The sequence below is a fragment of the Primulina tabacum genome, chromosome 1, assembly GCF_025594145.1.
Source record: "Primulina tabacum isolate GXHZ01 chromosome 1, ASM2559414v2, whole genome shotgun sequence".
NCBI lineage: Eukaryota > Viridiplantae > Streptophyta > Magnoliopsida > Lamiales > Gesneriaceae > Primulina > Primulina tabacum.
Genome location: NC_134550.1, coordinates 19555896 through 19577563, shown reverse-complemented (window position 1 = coordinate 19577563; position 21668 = coordinate 19555896). Strand labels below are relative to the sequence as shown.

The 21668-nt window shown below is 36.0% G+C and overlaps 1 pseudogene; it reads left to right on the top strand.

The window, feature by feature from the left end:
* Nucleotides 1–13214, top strand: part of LOC142506110 (potassium transporter 7-like) — a 100136-nt pseudogene extending 86922 nt beyond the window's left edge.
* Nucleotides 13215–21668: the final 8454 nt, after the last annotated feature.

Below are 21668 nucleotides of genomic sequence, written 5' to 3'. Positions count from 1 at the left end.
TTTTTATAAAGTGATAAGAATGTTAAATGTTGAAGGAAGTGAAGTAATTGTGACTAATTCGTTAATGTTGGAGATGTCGTGAGGATGAAGGTCCCAGTGGGAGCCCGACGATCGTGTTTCCATTATTACGAATATGAGGTTATGAGGTTTGAGGTAAGAATGGAAATATCGTGAGGGGAGAAGGCCCCAGAGGGAGCCCATTTATGGGATAAGGCCCCAGAGGAAGCCCCGACGATCGTATTTCTATTCGAATCATGACAGGCTAAGACTCAGTTGACCGGTAAGAGTGTTGCTGATGTCCCCGCCGCCCAGTACTGTGGTTTCATGTAGATGGATCCATCGATTTTTCATGTTCATGTCATGTCAGGAAAGTCACAATTAACGATCTGAATTCAACAAAGGAAAAAGAAAAGGAAAAGGAAAATGTTCATGATTATGTTAAAGTTTTATGTCATGTTGAGAAAAAAGAAAAAAGTTAAGGATTTTGTTTGCATGTCATGAAAACGTATTTTACGAAAATGTTCATGTTTGAAGTTTATGCATCCTAATGAAAACGATATTTTAAGTACAAGTATTTTTCACTGTTAAATTTTGACTGTATTACGTATTATTCGTTATTAAGATTATGGGGTGTTGAGTCTTTAGACTCATTAGGTGTGATGGATGCAGGTGGTTTTGAGGGAGGACTTGATGGGTGATTTTGCTAGACTGTCGGTGCACACAACCCGAGGACCAGCGCTTCTATTTTTCTGCATTACGTTTTATGATTATGACTTCATTTAAAGATTTTTAGACTATTTATTTATGTTTTTGAGGGATTTTTGAGAGGTTTAGAATGAGATATACTTTTCAAATTATTGCTTTTCTAGGTTTAGCAAAACAGCAGACGATTTCAATTTTTATGACTATTATACTTGATTTTTAAAAGGCTAGTTGGTTGAGATTTTATTTTAAAGGGTAAAATATTTTATAAAAATATTTTCATGAGGTTTATGTATATGGCCGTAAATGGAGCGTGAAAAAAATTCCTAGTATTTTTAAAGAAATAAAAAGGGCAGACGTTTCAGTTGATATCAGAGCTGGTTCTGTAAAGGGTTGTGCCACCATCAGCGTCAGAAAGATCAGTCATCAAGCCTCAATTTGTAAGTTTTACATGTTTTATATGATTTTATGATGTTACCTGCATAAGTACATAACTTATATGTTCACGTCACATGTTTAATAGCATTATGATGGTAAATGTTTTATATGCTTTAAAATTTTTATACGTGATACAATATGAAATGAAAAATTATTTGATTTCAACGCATGTTGGCTTCGTGGTGGAATTGGACTATGTTGATTTTTGGGTTTTAGTATTGACGTTCTACTTTTTGGGCCATAAGAATAGTGAATATTATGAATGCTTTGGGACACGTATATTTTCTAAGAAAATATTTATGATTCATGGTTACTAGTTGAATTAATTTTTGGGAATTACTCATATGTAATAATGATTCGAAGACAACGATTATCTTTGGGAGTAAGAAAATGTATAAATTGGGATTTTAAGTTTTGATGAAAGGTAAGTTGATTATGAAAATTGATTTTTGGGTAAATAAGTTTAAAATTATCGAAATTATGTTATGGGAAGCTCGTAACAGGAAATTAAGAATGCCAAGAACTTATGGGTTAATCGTAGGATTTTTGAAATTAAGAATGATTTTTGAGGAAATTAAGAATTTTTTTGCAATTGCTAAGGAGTTTGAGGACTAGTTTAGCAATAAGTGTGAATTGAATGGGTTATATGATAAGAATTTTGATGATTTAAACTTTTAAGAATATTTAGAACCTTGGGATATCTTGGTTTTAGTATTATAAGGAATTTGAATCAAAGGTTTTTAAGGATGAATCGATATTAGGCTTGAAAAATCTAAGCGTTAGCAGATGTGTTTGGGATTTTAAGATTGGAATTTGATAAGTTGAATAATATTTTGGGTATAAAATAAGGAAAGTAATATACGATAAGTATGGTCATCCATCTTTTATTATTGGGAATTGTAAGAAAAGTTGAAATTCGAGGTTATAATAATATAGCACTAAGTTATTATGGGTTTTCTTAAGTTGCAAATGGCAAATAAGGATTTAGAAGAAAAATTTAATTGGGATCCAGGGGTACGTAGGATATTCTAAAGTTTAAGTTTTATCAGAGTAACGCAGCGGAAGCGTGGATTTTTGGGATACTAGAACTAAGTCTAAACTTTTGATTATTAAAGATAAGCGAATTTCGAGGACGAAATTCAATTTAAGGGGGGAAAATTGTAACGCCCCGAAAAATTTAAAGGTCCACGCGAACCACATGCATGCAATTATTAAATTCTCCTGTATTTTTATTAAATGTTTTAATTACATAAATTAATTATGTTGTGCATATTGACATGTTTAAATATACTTTTCTACATGGTTGCATTAAAATGTATTTTTAAAAGGTTATTCGAGTTGCGATCGAGGAACAGAGACCGAGGCTAAAAATGTAAAATTATTTTATTAAATAATTTTTTTTAATTATTTAAAATATGGGTGATGCTTTTTCTTATTTTTAAAAAAATATGGGGTTTTGAGGTGATTTTATACGTCGGGACTTAAATTTTATCGGTGTTGGTTTTTCAACAAAAATACGAACTTGTGGACAACCCGGCTAATAAATTCACAAATTTATTTAAGCAAAATAATTTTCAAAATTCTAATCAAGCATTAATGGGCCTAATTAAAACCCTTAATGGGCCTAAGCCTTGTTACTAGAATAATTAACTATTTAAAACACAATTAAACCCCATAACCCTTCCCCCACTCACGCTAAACAATTCTCCCCACACTCAATTCACGGCATACACAGATTATTGAAGAAGAAACCTTCAAAAATTCAAGGAAACAACCAAGGTTTTGGAAGAGAAATCATCCTAGGGTCTCCTACGTCGAAGTTCTTCGCATCGCCATCGAATATTCGTGCGTTTAAAACGCAAAGGCACGCCTTAATCTCCTTTTTCTCATCTTTCACACCATATTATTTGTTTGATACATGATTACATGAAAAACATGATACAACTTTTATATTTTCGTTTTTATTGCTATACAGGCACAAAACTAGTGTTTTCATATTTTAAAACTCATCATAATGATGCACAAAGGGGCTGCCATGATAGGGGTACTTGAAGAGATATTTTTTCACATGTTTAAGGGTCCCTGGGTGTATGTTTAAGGGCTGAAAAAAATAGAGAAGGAATAAAAACGAAAATAGACTCCTTAAGGGAAAGGACTCTTCGACTAGGAGTCTTTGAGGGTCACGGCTGCTAGCTGCGGTTAGAGAGGGTCTAGTAGACTTAAGTGGGCTGCATAGGAGGGATGGATAGAGGCTGGACATGGTGGGTAAGGGTTGGAGGCTAAGCTAGCCTAGGTTCGAATCATATTAGGACTAGGACTCTTGTGCAGAAAAATTCAGTAGCTTCTTAGGCATATTCAAGGGACTTAATGGGCTGAAATTTGGTTGTATATGGGTTAGTTAGGTGTTATCAAGTTTGGTAAAGTTTGGTTAAGTTTCGAGTCCATACGAGTCAAAACTGGGAAGTACGTCTAAGTTTAAAAACGAATATGAAAACACCTAGATTTAAGCTTAATAAAATTATAAAATATTATATTTAAGCTCAAATAATTATTCTAAGTCTAAGTTTTTAATTTGGGAATTTTATATTAAGGTTTGGTTTAATTCGTGATTAAAACGCAGTACTACGTCTTATTTAAAGATTAATTTAAAATTCCTCGATTTAAGCTAAATAAATATATGGGAAAATTCATGTAGGCTTAAATAATTATTTGGGACATGTTAGAGTCAATGAAATTAAGAAAATGTCAAAAACGAGGAATTTTACGTCCAGGGGTAAAACGGTCTTTTTACACACAAAAATTAGTTAACATCATGGCAGTGCCCTGAATGCTGTTTTACGTGCTAATATGATTATTTTCTATAGTTATGGATGTTTATGGAATTTTTTGTATGTTAAAATGATATTTTAAATGTTTATGGGATTTTATATGTTAAAATGATATTTTAAATATTTATGAAATTTTATATGTTTATGATTTAAGATGTCAAAATGTTATTCTACATGTTTTGAGGTTAAAATGTCATTTTAAATGTTTATGAAATGTTCATGATTAAATTATGATTTTTAAATGTCTATGGGATTTTTTATGAATTAAGGAAGACATTTAAAAGACATGTTGCATACTTGGTTTCAAAAACGAAAATGTTATGTTATGCATGATTTTTATAAAGTGATGAGAATGTTAAATGTTGAAGGAAGTGAAGTAATTGTGACTAATTCATTAATGTTGGAGATGTCGTGAGGGTGAAGGTCCCAGTGGGAGCCCGACGATCGTGTTTCCATTATTACGAATATGAGGTTATGAGGTTTGAGGTAAGAATGTGAATATCGTGAGGGGAGAAGGCCCCAGAGGGAGCCCATTTATAGGAGAAGGCTCCAGAGGGAGCCCCGACGATCGTATGTCTATTCGAATCATGACAGGCCAAGGCTCAGTTGACCGGTGAGAGTGTTGCTGATGTCCCCGCCGCCCAGTAATGTGGTTTCATGTAGATGGATCAATCGATTTTTCATGTTCATGTCATGTCAGGAAAGTCACAATTAACGATCTGAATTCAACAAAGGAAAAAGAAAAGGAAAAGGAAAATGTTCATGATTATGTTAAATGTTTTATGTCATGTTGAGAAAAAAGAAAAAAGTTAAGGATTTTGTTTGCATGTCATGAAAAAGTATTTTACGAAAATGTTCATGTTTGAAGTTTATGCATCCTCATGAAAACGATATTTTAAGTACAAGTTTTTTTCACTGTTATATGTTGACTGTATTACGTATTATTCGTTATTAAGATTATGGGGTGTTGAGTCTTTAGACTCACTAGGTGTGATGGATGCAGGTGGTTTGGAGGGAGGACTTGATGGGTGATTTTGCTGGACTGTCGGTGCACACAACCCGAGGACCAGCGCTTCTATTTTTCTGCATTACGTTTTATGATTATGACTTCAGTTAAAGATTTTTAGACTATTTATTTATGTTTTTGAGGGATTTTTGAGAGGTTTAGTATGTGCTATACTTTTCAAATTATTGCTTTTCTAGGTTTGGTAAAATAGTAGACGATTTCAATTTTATGACAATTTCACTTGATTTTTAAAAGGCTAGTTGGTTGAGATTTTATTTTAAAGGGTAAAATATTTTATAAAAATATTTTCATGAAGTTTATGTATATTGCCGTAAATGAGCGTAAAAAAAAAATTTCCTAGTATTTTTAAAGCAATAAAAAGGGCAGACGTTTCAGATATTTTGAAGCAAGCTCTTGTTTCAGCACCAGTGTTAGCCATGCCAACGGGGCAAGGTGATTTTGTGCTATACACCGATGCATCTAAGCTCGGTTTAGGCGCAGTCTTGATGCAGCAGGGTCGAGTGATAGCTTATGCTTCCAGACAGTTAAAGGTGCATGAGAATAATTACCCGACGCATGATTTAGAATTAGCCGCCGTCGTCTTTGCATTGAAGATTTGGAGACACTACTTGTACGGCGAGAAGTGTCAGATATTCACGGACTACAAGAGTCTCAAGTATTTCTTCACACAGAAAGAACTGAATATGAGGCAGAGACGATGGTTAGAGTTGGTAAAAGACTACGACTGTGAGATTAGCTACCATCCGGGGAAAGCTAATGTAGTGGCAGATGCCTTGAGCCGGAAAGTTGCAGTCATAGCTCAGTTGTCAGTGCAGAGACCTCTTTAGTCTTAGATTCAGAGGTTTGGTTTAGAAGTTTATCGCAAGGGTAGAGCTTCGAGGCTGTCTAATCTGACAGTCCAATCTTCCTTGCTTGATCGTATTCGTACAGGCCAGCCTTCAGACGAACAGCTGCAGAAATGGATGCTGAAGGACGAGGCTAAGGGCAGTGTACTCTAACAATGTCAGATGGTATCGTGAGATACAGATACAGAATGTGGGTGCCTAGCGTTGATTCGATCAGAGAGGGTATTCTGACAGAGGCACATACATCTCAGTATTCCATTCACCGAGGAGGCACCAAAATGTACAAGGATCTGCAGATTTTGTATTGGTGGCCAGGGATGAAGCAAGACATCCGCAGATTTGTGTCTGAATGCCTCACTTGTCAGCAGGTGAAGGCATAACATCAGAGGCCAGCCGGAATACTTAAGCCACTCCACATCCCAGAGTGGAAATGGGAGAACATTACAAAGGACTTTGTGGTTGGGTTGCCAAGGTCAGTCAGGGGATCAAATTCTATCTGGGTTATAGTAGATCGACTCACTAAGTCAGCGCACTTCTTGCCAATGAAGACGACTTTCTCCATGACGCAGTACGCGGAGCTTTATATCAAGGAGATAGTTCGATTGCATGGGACCCCAGTTTCTATTGTGTCCGACAGGGACCCGAGATTTTTACATCGTCTTTCTAGAAGAGTCTACATGCAGCCATGGGGACGAAGCTGCTTTTCAGTACCGCTTTTCACCCGCAGACAGATTGCCAGTCTGAGCGAGTGATTCAGATTTCGGATGATTTACTGCGAGCGTGTATGATCGATTTCCAGGGGACTTGGGAATCGAAGCTACCTCTAGTGGAGTTTACATACAACAACAGTTTCCAATCATCGATAGGTATGGCTCCTTACGAGGCGTTGTATGGAAGGAAGTGCAGATCACCAGTTCATTGGGATGAGGTTGGTGATAGAGCAGAACTTGGTCCGGAGATAGTTCAGCAGACTGCAGATGTGGTGGTCAAGATCCGAGACAGGATGAAAACTGCCCAGAGTCGTCAGAAAAATTATGCTGATAAGAGAAGGAGAGATCTAGAGTTTGTCGTTGGCGATCACGTTTTTGTCAAGATAGCACCTATGAAGGGTATTTTGAGATTTGGGAAAAGAGGCAAGCTCAGTCCAAGGTTTATTGGGCCGTTCGAGATCCTTGACAGAGTTGGGACACTAGCTTATCGTGTTGCCCTTCCGCCGAGTCTGGCCGGGGTACACAATGTGTTCCACGTCTCGATGCTGAGGAAATATTTAGCTAACCCTTCGCATGTTCTGAGTTATGAGCCGTCCAGATCCTAGACAGGCAGGAGAGGAGACTTCGAAACAAAGTGACCAGGTTGGTCAAAGTTCGGTGGTTAAATCAATCAGTGGAGGAAGCCACTTGGGAGGCAGAAGCAGATATGAGAATTCGCTACCCGGAGTTGTTCGGTAAGACTTAATTTCGAGGACGAAATTTTTATAAGTGGGGGAGGAACTGTAGTGCCCCAAATTCAGTACACGTATACCCCATGCATTTATTTAATTATTAAAGCATTTATTTAAGTTCAAATTTAGTTTTAGCCATGCATGATTTATTTAAATGCGTTATTTTAAATTAATTATGTCTGTGTGATGCACGTTAAAATGTTTTTTTTTTGAGTTTCATGTTTCAGGCGATTATTCGAGGCGGGATCGAGAAAAAGACCGGTGACGATTTTGGTAATAAATGCGGTATTTTATTTTTTTAGTCGAGGATGGGGCAATTTAATGATTTATTTAGTTTTAGCATTTTTAAGCTTAAATCATTTAGTTAGTAATTTTAAGAGTTTAAAACTTTTAAAATTAGCATTTTGTGTGCGTTATTTTAATTGAGGAATTGATTTTAAGTTAGAGTGGTTACCCTTTTTATTAGTAATTTTATTAATTATTTAGTACTAATTTTTCTCCTAATTAAAACGCACACACACTTTTACACACACTAAAAACCGCACAACACTCACACACAAACAATTCATTCAATTTTTATACTTTTGGGAGAAGAAAACACTAGGGTTATTGGAGAACTAGTGCAGCCGCCCCCTCCTCTAAATTTCCAGCAAGTTTTGTTGAGTTTCTTCAAAGATTTTAGCGCCACGTTCGTCCCGGATCAATCCTCACGCCATCTCCGCTTCGGCATCGTCGTTACGGTATTTCAAATCATCAAAAGGCACGTATATTTTGTTATTGCTGCATCGATCTCGTCATATTATGCGTGTGTTGTTATTTATGTGTAAAAATACATGTGCGATGCGTAGGAGTTTGAGCAATTATGTTAAGAACACTTTTGAAACCATTTTTTTTTATCTAAAATTTCGTTTTTGGTGTATTTTTAATACTGCGATTTTTCGATCGCATTTTTGAGAAAACTTTCATCATGAAAATTGTAGAACTTTTTGATACCTTCGATTTGACAGTAAATTCGAAATTTTTAGATGAAAATTGAGCGAGTTAAGACGTTCTTCGTGGGACTGCTCAAACTTCGTTTTTCAAAAAATTATGTATTGATTGGTTCTTGAGATTTTATTGTTTCAGGCTTCGTTGGAGATCGACGAGTGATCGTTGATGTGCCTAGGTATGCGTAGTATGATGTTGGGATATTATTTGATATGCCGTTTAGTGTCGATAGTTACGCGAATGCATTAGAAGTCGTAGGAAACAAGTTGGTGTCAATTGCCACGTTTTTGAATTGTATGTGTCGTAGGGTGGACGTCGTTGCTTTGGGTGTTGTGCGAAGTTGGTTCGATGTTATGGCGTGCTAGGATGGGTCTCGGGGTGTCGGTTCATGGTCCGTACGATCGAGTCTAGAATGATAAGCATAGCATGTATTGTAATTTCGTGAGTTTGCACTTCCCGTATGTACACGGACCCGGACACGGACCTTGGCACGGGGTCCGTGCCTTCGTTTTCTCCTTGGTGCCATTTTTGCGAGCCTACACGGACCCCCACACGGACCCTGGCACGGGGTCCGTGCCTTTCCCCTTCTGCACGACAGATTTTACCGAGTCTACACGGACCCGGAGCCGGACCTGGGCACAGGGTCCGTGTCCCTTCCTTTCGTTGTTACTTTCTTTGCGCGCACACACGGACCCATACACGTACCCAGTCCCGGGGTCCGTGTACGTCTTGTTTTGGGAAAACTTAATTGTTTGCTTTGGGATTTCATGTGAGGGTTTAGTACATTGATTTAAACGAGGTCAATTCCCGAGTGCTTTAGAACGTCTTAAGTTATTTATGGAGTTTGGTGGTGAGCATGTGTATCTACGTCTAAGCAATGCAAGTTAAGTATTTTGAATTCAGTTAGTATGTGCAGCAACGGCCCCAATCGAAGTCCAACGAATCCCTCAATGCCGAGTAAGTATGTTGACGTGCAAGAAAATATTTTCAAGTTTTTGAGGTATGCTAAATGTCTTGTGACCAATGTATGTATGGGGTTGGAAAGCGTTAAATCATGAACGGGGACCAACCCACCCCGTTAAAGCATGAACGGGTTTAGATTAGGATTGGAAAGCGTTAAAGCATGAACGGGGACCAATCCACCCGTTAAAGCATGAACGGGGATCTCATGTATGTGGCAGTGGGTTCGCCCCTGTCATCCCAGTACTGTGGTTTAGTCTGATCAGGCGATTATGTTATGGGTAACTTGCATTGAAACATATCTCTACGCAAAATAATGAAGTTCATGTATGTTTATGTATGTACAAGTATGCAAGCATGTTTATGAAAGTTTTTACGTTATGGCACGTCTATGATATGTATGAATGTTCAAGTTTACTTCAAGTTCAAGTTTCAAGTATGTATGTTCTATTTTTAAGCTGTATGTGGTTTTATTATGTATTATTCGTTATTCCCAGTTTATACGTGTTGAGTCTTTAGACTTACTAGACTTGATCGATGCAGGTGAGGATATTTATGAGGAGGCTGGAGGTGGAGGTGGGGACCAAGGAGCAGGTTTGGACTGAGCGGGAGGCTAAACCCGAGGACCGCCCATGTTTTGAAAATTTTTATGAAATGATCAAAAACTCTGATTTTATGTCTTGATTTATGATGCTTGAACAAGTATTTTCTTTAGCAAACTTTGTACCTGATCAATTTGAAAAGGTATTTTACATTTAAGAAAATTTTTTATTTTTCTGCAAATTTTTAAGTAATACGGTACGTTACATAAACTGCATTGAGTAAAAGTCAAATTTAAGACAAACAATAAATTTCAACAATAAACCAATAATTGCTATATTTAATGTCTAATAAAAATATAATAACCTGAAAATTCCTTCTATCTGGTAACAATCTGAGAGCACGGAAAATGTTTACTATGGATGCAAGTAATTTTTGTTAGGTTAAGGTCAATCGTCATGGGTAGTGCTTTGTAGTGGCCCAAAACCTTCCTGAAACTGATCCTGCTGAGTTGGTTGGGCTCTGATTGTTTTGCATGCCTTTTGTCCCCCCTGGTACAAGACTCTGAGAGAGAGGAGACAAAAAGCAGCATGTTTGGTTTACTATAAAATAACCTGTCATTTTGTAACTACTGACATCTAACAACCAAGTTTGAGGACATAATGTGTGATTGGATATAAGCAGGATTAAATGTAAGTTTTTGTTTTTCAAAACTCGTTTTTAAATAGAAAAGTTAAAAAACGTATTAAAAAAAGTGGAAACCACACAAGTGAGAAAATGTAGCTTTCAGAATCTCAATTTAATTTCGTTTTTAAAATAGCTATTTTTCACAATTCTATCAAAACAAAAACTGCTTCTATTTTAATGAAAAGCCTTAAAAAGTAATGTTTGAAAATTACTTTTTTGAGCCAAATGCTACTGTATCCAAATTGATTTAAAAAGCCATGCATTCAGATTATTCACTAGTATATTATTTAAAAAATTGTTGTTTCCAGCACTACATGTTCGCACAATCCTTATTTAGGCTATGTTTGTTTGATCAGCACTATTTTCATCATTAAACCATTCAATAATTTGTCAAGCTAAAGATTTTCTTGTATTTTTTAAGAATATGAGCACATCATTGGTGCTTCAGGCCCTGTTCTTCTGGCTGACGACTCATGTAGTGTTAGCTGTCATATATTCATGTGACTTCCACCTTATAATGAGCTGCTGGAAGATCTAATACGGAATTTGGTTATGTTAGCTCAGTTTATAATCGATGATTTTCAAAGTAGAAGTAGCTGCTGCTTCACGTTTATGATGCCATTATATTTTTGCCTATATGAAGTTGTGTTTCTACTAGGATCAGGCAGGCTTCTCTGTTCTAATTTGACTTTCTTACAGGCATTGCAGAGCTTGGAGCCATGATGATGACCACAATCTTAGTAATTCTTGTGATGCTTCTCATATGGCAGACAAATATTTTTATTGTGCTAAGTTTTGCTATAATTTTCTCGTGTTTGGAGTTGACCTTTCTTTCTTCAGTTTTATGGAGTGTGGGGGATCGAAGTTGGATCATATTGGTGTTTGGCATTGTCATATTTTTAATAATGTACATCTGGAATTATGGGAGCAACCTGAAGTATGAAACAGAGGTGAAGCGAAAGATGTCCATGGATTTGTTGCGGGAACTAGGTCCCAGCCTAGGTACCGTGAGAGCTCCTGGCGTTGGTTTGCTTTACAGTGAGCTAGCAAAAGGTGTACCAGCTATATTTGGCCATTTTCTTACCACTCTGCCGGCAGTTCATTCAATGGTTATATTTGAATGTATAAAGTATGTCACTGCATCTTTCGTGCCTCAAACTGAAAGGTTTCTATTTAAACGAGTCTGCCCCAGAAGCTACCACTTATTTCGTTGCATTGCTAGGTAACTTCTCTTTCAGGAGTGTTGTGTGATCTTAGTTTATGTGGTTATGTGCCGTCCTCAAGCCTGAACGCCCTTCACTCATCGTGGCTGGTGGGTGGTACGTAGAGACATCTCATATTAATAAGTGAGAGGTTACACTGATATGTCTGGTAGTTCTATGCATATTTCGAAGTGTGTTTGTGGAAAAATATAGTGATTGTGTCATTCAGTATTTCAAAATAAACACCCACTGTTTTCTGCTTCGTAATGAAATCGATAGCTCATGCCACGATTGGAGTAATGATTTTGGTTAATGGGCCAACACCCAAAAATCCCAATAAGAGTACTTGTCTACTGGCCTTCTATTGTGGATAATTTAATAGCATGTTGGATGGAATGCAAAAGTCTCTCTCTCTCTCTCAAATTGAACAAATTGAATTCTAGGTTTTGTAATAAATTCAAGCATGCATTAATGTCAAGACATTGAAAAAATTACTTGCTGCACTGTTGCTCACTCTTGGGATGACAACGGTTCTCAAACTGACATCTGGATAGGTCAAGTAGCGAGTCCATTTCACTTGTGTAATTTGAATGAGTGTCTCACATGCTGTTTTTACTAATCCTGAAATCAAATCTTGTTCTAGAATTTTTTCAGCAGAATTAAAAAAATCCTCAGTGTTTCAATTCACATGGATTTGGAATGTTGATTGGCTGTTGAGACTCGAAGACAATCATGCTTGTTAATTTGTTAAAATTATATAGTGGACGTCTTGTTTTTAAATTCAATGTCATTTTATTAGTTTAATAACACGTCAGACATGATTTTCCAAAGAGATATATCAGTTCTTGTTTATCCTGTCACTAACTTAGCAAAGTCTACTCCCGCATTAGTTTTGAGAGAGTAGGGTTGACTGTTAGTGTGACTAGCAGCTGATTTTAAGAAGATTTTGACACCATGGTCCTCTAACACTGCAATTAACAGATATGGCTACAAGGACGTTCGCAAAGAAAACCCATGAGATCTTTGAAAAATTGCTGATTGAGAGCCTCGAAAAGTTTAATCACCGGGAAGCTCAAGAACGGTCGCTGGAAAGCGATGAGGATGACTCAGAATTCAAAGAGGAGTATTCTATGTCGAGGTTTTTGATAGCTCCCAATGGAAGCGTTTATTCGCTAGCTGCTCCTCTTCTGGATGAGTTTAATAACAGAAACAATTTCATTTCAGAAGATGTAAAACTAGCTTCTACCGAGCCGATGACTGTTGATGCTGAAGAAAGTCTTGAAATTGAGCTTTCTATTTTACGCAAGGCATAGGAGTCTGGAATCGCGTATGAAACATTCGAGCAAGGAAAAGTTCTTGGTTTATCAAGAAGCTTTTCGTAAATTATTTCTATGCATTCTTGAGAAAGAATCGTAGGAGAGGGTACCGCAAATTTGAGCGTTCCACATTCGCATTTGATACAGGTGGGGATGACTTGCATGGTCTAAGCCCGATAACATGTAACACAAATTTCTTTATTTCGTAAAATCGTCTAAGAAATATTGATACAAATTGAAATTTTAATATTAAACGAAGATTTAAAGATGCAATCTCTAAATGATCTTTTGATTATTTTTTCAATTACAATTTTTTTTGTGAAATTTGAATTAATTGAGTATTTGAATTTCGTGGATGATGGTTTGGTATTTCACCTTGAAATTTTTTGATCTTGAATTTGATGAATTTCAATTTGAATTTGAAGAAGAATACGATGAAAGATTTTGTTGATTTTCTTGAATTTGATGGAAAAAACGAGTTTCTTGAGTTTTATGAAAAACACGATCTTCTTGAATTAGAATAATTTGAATAAGATCATGGTGAATTCACGATCTAATTCGAATGATTTCGTTGATCTTCTTGATTTGATGAAGAACACTATCTTCTTGAATTTGGATAATTTGAAGAAGACCACGATGAGCGTCTTGAATCACGCCTTAAACTTCGCTGTTATTCTTGAATTTGAAGAGATTAAGTTGAGAAAATTTATGTCTTGAATTCTCATCTGCTTCTTTGTCTCATGTATTGTGTCCCATCTTTCTTGGTCCTCTGTCTCTTATTTATAGTCGAATGATGCACATTCTTATCATTTTCATTTGATGAGGTGTTATACTTTTATTGACTCATTGTGATTCATTTGGTGATTACTTTCCTTTAATCATAAGATTTGATTTCAAAATACTATTTCTTTCATTTAGTGCACTATGCAATCTTGCTTTAAAATCTCAATTTGATAACAAAATATATTATAATATCAATTAATTATTTATTTATTTTTTAAGAAATAGATTCCAAATAAATAGAATATTCACATCGATATTTAATATTATTTTGTGCTTGTCATAATTTCATGGTCAACAAATTTATTTGTTTATAAATGTCTCTTTGGGACTTATTCACAAATTTATTTTTTTAGCGATCAAGTCACGAAAATTTCTCTGTTAAAGTTGAATTTTTTTTATCTACCACATAAATTTGGATGCATGAAAATTCGTCTTGCTTTACTTTCTTTTTTTCTTCATTCCATTCCTTTCGCTTTCCAAGTTTTTTTTTTCTTTTTGCACATTAGTTTTCTTCATAAATATATCGTCTTCTTCTGGCACTCAATGCATAGTGATACTTGAGGACGAAACTAAACCCGAAGAAAAAGACATTATGCAAAGCCATGGTCGAGGTTGACAAACCCATTTTTTACCTACTCCATGCTGATGTGCTTTGGATGATCCACATCTCAGGGTCAGGCGCCGATGAGCACATTGAACTATCCATGTGGCTGAGAGCCCTCACAGCCCAGGCACAACGATGCAACTAAGTGATAAAAGAAAGAAGAACCCATCTTCTTTCTTTTTTGATAACCTTCCTCGCGTATGTATAAGACCGAATCCATTCGATTTCTAAAAAGGTCCTTATTTGTGACCTATGAAGAGCCGTATGAGGTGAAAATCTCATGTACGATTCTGTAATAGCGACAGGAGCAGTGATGTTAACGTCGACTATGATAATCTAATAGTTCAAGTACAGTTGATATAGTTGAAGCACATTCAAAATATGGTTTTTGGGGGTGGTCGATCGAGGCCCTCCTTCAACAAGACTTCCAAGATTGGGCGAGGCACTCATCAACTATTACAATAGGATATTATATTACCATAATTGGGGCACCGTATCATTGAAGACAAGGAAACATGGGATAATACACTTCAATTCACCGACGAGTTTCATTTTGTCAAAAGATATTGGGAACGTACTGAAGACATTCTTAGCCGGTGTGATCATAGACTTCAAGCGGCGCAACTATACGACCCAATGCTTGTTTCATTGTTTACATACGATCGAAATACCAACATCATGAAGACGTTTTGCGAGATATGATGTCCACTCAACAGTACGCTACTGACTTTCACTTGGTGAATTATCTACATCTTTGTTGGATTTGCATTATTTTTCGGGCCTCAAAAGAGCTCACATGTGTTGATGATTCGGGTAATAGATTTTTTCATCGATGTTGCTACTTTTATTTCATGCCTAAAAATGCTTCGAAAGAGTTCAAAAGGCGAGTCAGGTCCAATCTACTCAGAGGAGTTGGAGCACATTATTAAAGAACATGGTGTTTTGAGGAAGCGACAAAAAAATTTATCTGCTTCCTTGTAGATGCAAGACCGTTGTCCAATGCTCAAGCAAAGATTCGTGAGATTGAGAGAGAAATCAATGCCATCATAAACATTTTCCTGTTGGACTATGAACTTATCGGGAGCTTAAATACATCGATGATCCATCTAGAAGTCACCAAAAAACTTGAAGAAGTTTCATCTCTTGGATTTTTAGCATTTCCTTAGGGCTTTTATTTTCTTCCTACTTTATGTAAGTAACATCTTTTTGAGACCGTTCGAAATAAACTTCTCTGACTTTTTTTACATATAACATTTTTATTCTATTACATTTCACCGAAAATATGTATTTCCATGTGAAAATAGAACAACAAATTGTTGATTCTACACAGAAAATATCTAAGTTTCCTACATGCTCAATAAAGGGATCAAGTCATAACATAGTCAAAAAAATCTGATAAATATTTTTTGGAGGGGTTTCGTGCACAATTTATATTCATGCGGGCCAGGAGCGTCTATTGCTTAACTACCCTTAACTAGTTGGGTATTTAATAGTTTAACAACATAAAATGATGTAAGTGGGAAAAAAATACAGTTTAACCACATGGATATATTATTGGTGGGGATCATAAGTAATGTGATGGGATTGATTAGGAAGATCATCATTGAGCTACAATAGCATGGTTCTTGAAATATTGAACACTGATGAATTAAATCGAGTTTGGTTTTCAAACCTAGCGAAAGACACTCGAACTAATCATTCGTAGAAACCGATTAAATATTTTGTAAAGCATTTAAAATATATTCAAGTTGAATGAGTAAAAAAATTTTGGTTAAAGTATTTTATCAAATGCTTGGTACACAATATTTTGGTATTTGAGGAACCCATAAAATGCTTCAACAATGCATTTTTAAAACAAATAAGATGATAAGTTAATGCAATAAATAAATAGACACAAATTTGTTTCTGGATGTTTGGAGATTTCAATTGCTCATATGTCACCTCTTCTTCCTCTTGGGAAGGATCTAACAGAAAATTTTGATTTATACAACTCTTTGTACAAACTCAATCCAGAAGGGCAGCACCCAAATATAATTCCTAGCACTCAAGATTGCATGCAGCACCTCACAATCATCATATTGTTTAATGTCTCATATGCAAAGATTACAAACAAATTATTTTACGTCTTTGTGTGAAGACCCACTTAACTAATATTTGAAGTTCAACTCTCTTGTATATGTGTGAGTGATTGTGTGTGAAGAATTTATCCTTTACAGTGTACATCTCAAATGTATCCTCACATAAGGGCTTGTGCTCTCAAGTAGCTGATTTCTTCATGCTAACTGTCCATACTTTGAATCCTCTTTAAAAAAGCTCTTGTTTGATCTTCAAGATGTTGTATTTATAGGTCCCAACACTGATATATAAGTTAGACACAAGAATATGATTATTTGAAAAGTTTCTGTACTGTTTCTAGAATTGCAACAATCAAATTCGCCTTACTGGACATTTTCCCAAGCCTAAGCTGGTCAACTTTGGTCGACTGGTTCAACTCAACTGGTCAACTAGTTCAGTTCAACTGATCAGCTGCTCAACCGTTTCAATTTCAGCTAGTCATATTCTCAATTGGTTCAGTTCAACTGGTCAGCTGCTCAACTGGTTCAGTTCAACTGGTCACCTGCTCAACCGCTTCAGTTTCAATTGGTGTGCTGAAAGCAGCCTTGCTGATTTTAGTTTGTGCAAAACCAGTAGTTTCATCGTCATTTATCAGTATCTTAATATTTGATTCAGACTTTGAATTTTGAAGACGATTTGTAGATCATAATCTTATCTTTCCAATGCATATTGAATCGCCTCATTCTAATAATCGAGCTGAGAGATATGGCCAAAACACCGCAACTGCTCATGCCTAACGCATTGCTGTTTTCAAGCAATCAGTTTGGTCATGCAATATGTTTGGTCATTCAGCGATCAATTTAGCCTAGATAACATCAGATTTTGCCAAACTGACGTAAATAAGACTTGTTCAAAATTGAGTTTTCTGATCAGTCAAATTGGAGGATTGTCATTTAAATCATTCAGCTGAGAGATATCATCAAAATACCGAAACTCAGCAGAAATTCAGTTTGGATAAAAATTCAGTTTCAGTTTCCTTCTTGTGTTTGCAACTTCACACGTGAGTAAATATGTTAGAAATACAATAACAAGTTTTGTTAACATCAAAATCAAGATTACGAACATGAAATGTTCCAATATAATGCTTCAACAATTTTCCATTTATTGGACCAATTCTCAAACCATCTTAAGCCACTAGTTGATACTAGCTCTTTTGATGGCAATATGGACAGGGCTTTGTGGGACGAACCAAAGGCCTATTCGGGTTTTTGAATGGTATGACCCTTTTCTTAGCATATTTTGGGTAGTAATTAGCTCGTGCCCCTGTTTATAAGAAACTACCAAATTAAGTTTATCCAATGTAAGATTTCCCTTTGGATTATATCCAGCCTTAACAAGAAGTTTGTAAGCTTTTGGATCAAAACCTTTCACGCTTTGTAGTATTCCCCGTGTTCTACTTTGGCACCTTAAGTTGGACGAATGAATACCTCAAGTTTTGTTAAAAGGAGTATGAATGATCGGTTCTAACACCTTTGAAGGTGCTTCAAACACAATATTCTCCATGAGCTTCAATAGCTTGTGTTCTAAGAATGTATACACCGATGAATTAGATCGAGTTTGGTTTTAAACCAAGCGAAAAATACTCAAAATAATCCTTCATTAAGAAAGCTGACTAATTTGAAAATCTTTTAACTTGTGTGTACTGAATAACTAAAAGAAAGGGGATCAGTTCGAGCTTGTATCAGTTCGGTTATGGAAAGAACTGAACTGATATCAGCTGAACTGATAAAATCAGTTTTAAAACAATAGTTAAACAGTTAGGAATACAAGATATGTTTATGGATGTTCGGATACTTCAACTGCTCCTACGTCACTCTTTCTAACACATCGGGTAGGATCTACTGGAAGACTTTGAATTATACAACAACTTGTAAAAACCAACTCAGCTTAGGACTTACCCTACTACCTAACTGAACCCCTAATCTAGAATAAATGCAACACCTTCCAGCCAATACTTGTTTAACGTCTATGTGTCAAAGACTACGTACACAAATTTTGCGTCTTTGTGCAAGACTCACTCAGCTATTCAGTACGCTCTATTTTCTGTATATGTGAGCGATGGTGAGTGTAGAGCCTAAAATCAGTACACGTAAACTCATGCATTTATTAAATTGTTAAATTATTTATTTAATTTTAAAATGATTTTTAACGATGCATGATTTATTCTTTGAATTATTTTAGATTATTAAATATTTATTTGATGCACGTTAAAATGTCTTGAGTTTTATGTTTCGGACGAATATTCGATGAGGGATCGAGAAAAGAGACTGGTGACGATTTAGGCGATTTATGAATAATGTGGTATTTTAATTCAAGTCAAGAAAATTGGTATTTTAAATGGTTTATGAAATTTTAAGCACTTTAAAGCCTAATTTAGTTTATTAGATGATTTTAAGATTTTAAAATTTTCAAAAATACTAATTTGATTAGTTGGGGATTTTAAATCTTGAAAATTTGACACTTATGCATTTTATTTAAAAATAAGGGGTGCTATTAAATTAGTGAGAGATTTGTATTTTATTTAGCATGTTAATTAGTTATTATTATTTTTATTTAAATATTTAACCTCCTAATTAACTCCCTAATCAACACACACACACACACTCTTACACGCTACACACACACACTCGACAAACACTCACACACACTTGGTATTCATTTTTTTGATAAGAACTAGGGTTCTTAGAGTATCCAGCAGCCATCCCTTTCCCCTACAATTTTCTTCAGTAGACTCACGTTCGATTTTAGCAAGAAGCGTGCCATAAGTCGTCCCGGATCGGTTCTCGCATATCCTCGCTTCGTTATTCGTCGTTTCGTGAGTATAATCATCAAGGCATGTATATTATTTTATTTTTCTACATCGATCCTCTCACAGTAAATATTTGGATGCATATTGTGTGTAAAAATCAGTTATGTTATGCAAAGTTTGAGCAATGATGTTTGAAACGATTTTGGAACGATTTTTAGATCTCAAAAACTGAATCTGCTGTCATTTTGAATCCTGCAAATTTTCGGTCGGCTTTCTGGAAAAATTTCAACATACAAAACGTATTACTTTTCAATATATTCGATTTTATAGTAAATTCGTAATTTTCAGACAAGAGACGAGTGAGTTATGATCATTCTCGTACGACTGCTCAAACTGTGCCAAAAAATATATTCTAAATGTGTTTTTTTAAGGTATTTCGAGTTGCAGGCTTCATTGTTAACCGCTTAGCTGGGCGGCGCTCGAGTGGTAAGATGTTACTCTCCGAGCGCTAGGCCTTCTGGATGGGCGCGCTCGAGCGGTAAGATATTATCGCCCGAGCGCCAAATTTTCTAGAGGAAAAAAATTGTTAGTTTGTGGTGCAATCGCCTAAGAGGGATCCAACGAAGCCTCAACGCTATGTAAGTATATTCTACATGAAAAAAAATTGTTTTATATTTTTGGAGGTATGCAAATTGTCTTTTGACCAATTATGAACGGGTTTGGAAGCAGGAGAACGTGTCTGCGGACCTCTCCACCTAGTAAAGCATGAGTTGGTTTTGATCAAGATTGGGAAGGGGTAAAGCATGACCAGGGACGAATCCATCCGGTAAAGCATGACCTGGGATCTTATGTATGTGGGAGTGGACGTTCGATCGAAAGGCTGTGATTATCCCTGTCAGACCAGTACTGTGGTTTAGTCTGATCAAGCGCATTATGTTATGAGTCAGTTGCTTTGAAAAATATCTCTACGCAAAACGGTGATGTTTATGCATGTTTAAGTATGTATGATGCAACACGTTTATGTAAATGTTTATGAAATGATGTCACTTCTATGTTTATGTAAGTATGTTCAGAGTTTAAGTATGTATGTGCTAATTTTAAATGCATGTGGTTTTATTATGTAGTACATGCTATTCTCATTTTATATATGTTGAGTATTTAGACTCACTAGACTTTATCGATGCAGGTGAGGACGAATATACCAGTGAGTTGGCTCGGACGGTGCGGAGGCCTAACCCGAGGACTGCTTACGTTTTCAAGAATTTTTATGCACGTTAAATTCATTTACTCTGATTTTCATGAAATTACTTCACGTTGTTTAAACAAGTACTTGTTGCAAACTCTTTTACATTTCAAATATTTAGACAAGCATGTTATTTGTATTTCATTTTGAGAGATTATTACTTATTTAAGAAAAAAATTTATTTTTCGCAAATATATGTAGTTTTAAAGTTACGGTTCGTCACAGTGAGTGTGGGTGTGTGTGAGAACTGATATATGAATACAACACGAAAGTGTTCTCACACACTGAGGGAAACGTGCTTCTAAACTAAGCTGATAACACTTTGAAATGTTTCCTCTAATCTGGGTTAAATGCTTCTTGTAAGCTGATGTGCATTATGCCAGCCCTTCTTCTTCTTTCTTCTGTTTTTCACACACTAATCTCTATATCTTTCTTGATGATCTTGATCTTGTAATTATAGAGGCACTATGAATGTACACCAAGACTCATCAAATATGTTCGTTGCAATTTGAATTCATTCCTCGAAATGTGTCTGTACTTTCTGATAGTAATTCTGGAACCTTTTGGCTTTATGCTCTGCTGCAACGTCCATTATTGTCCTTTAACTGGACAAAAACTTTTCCTTAATGCACACAACTGGATTCCATTTTGAGTAAGCTTGTCATGTACTGTGAACTGATTGATTCGTAACTGATGCTCTGAACTGGTCAGTCGAACTGATCTTGAACTGGTTTAGTGAAATCAGTTGGCTCGTCAGCTTAACTGATTTACTGCTTCAGTTGGACAAGTCAGCTGGGCTCTTCATCAGTTGAGCTCTTCATCAGCTGGCCGTGATTCTGAAGGTCTTCTGCTGAACCACCTATCAGCTGATCAATCAGTTGAACTGATTCAGTATGAGCAATTAGTTGCCGTTTTCGGTTTGCGTCTCGATAGCTTGAGTTTTGGCTCGGTAACTGATCAGTTCGAATCCTGATCAGTTTCAGCTTCTGTGCACTTAAGTAAATTTACTAGAAACAAAATAACAAGTTTTGTTAACATCAAAATCAAGATTTCGAATATGAAATGTTCCAACAGAGTATCATCTCTTTCAAGGGATCCCTTTCTTGGAGAGGTAATTCACCTTTTGTCTGACCTTTATGGACCACCAAAATTTTCTCGACTTCATTAATCTGCCTTTCGGATTTTTTATGAGGTAAATCTT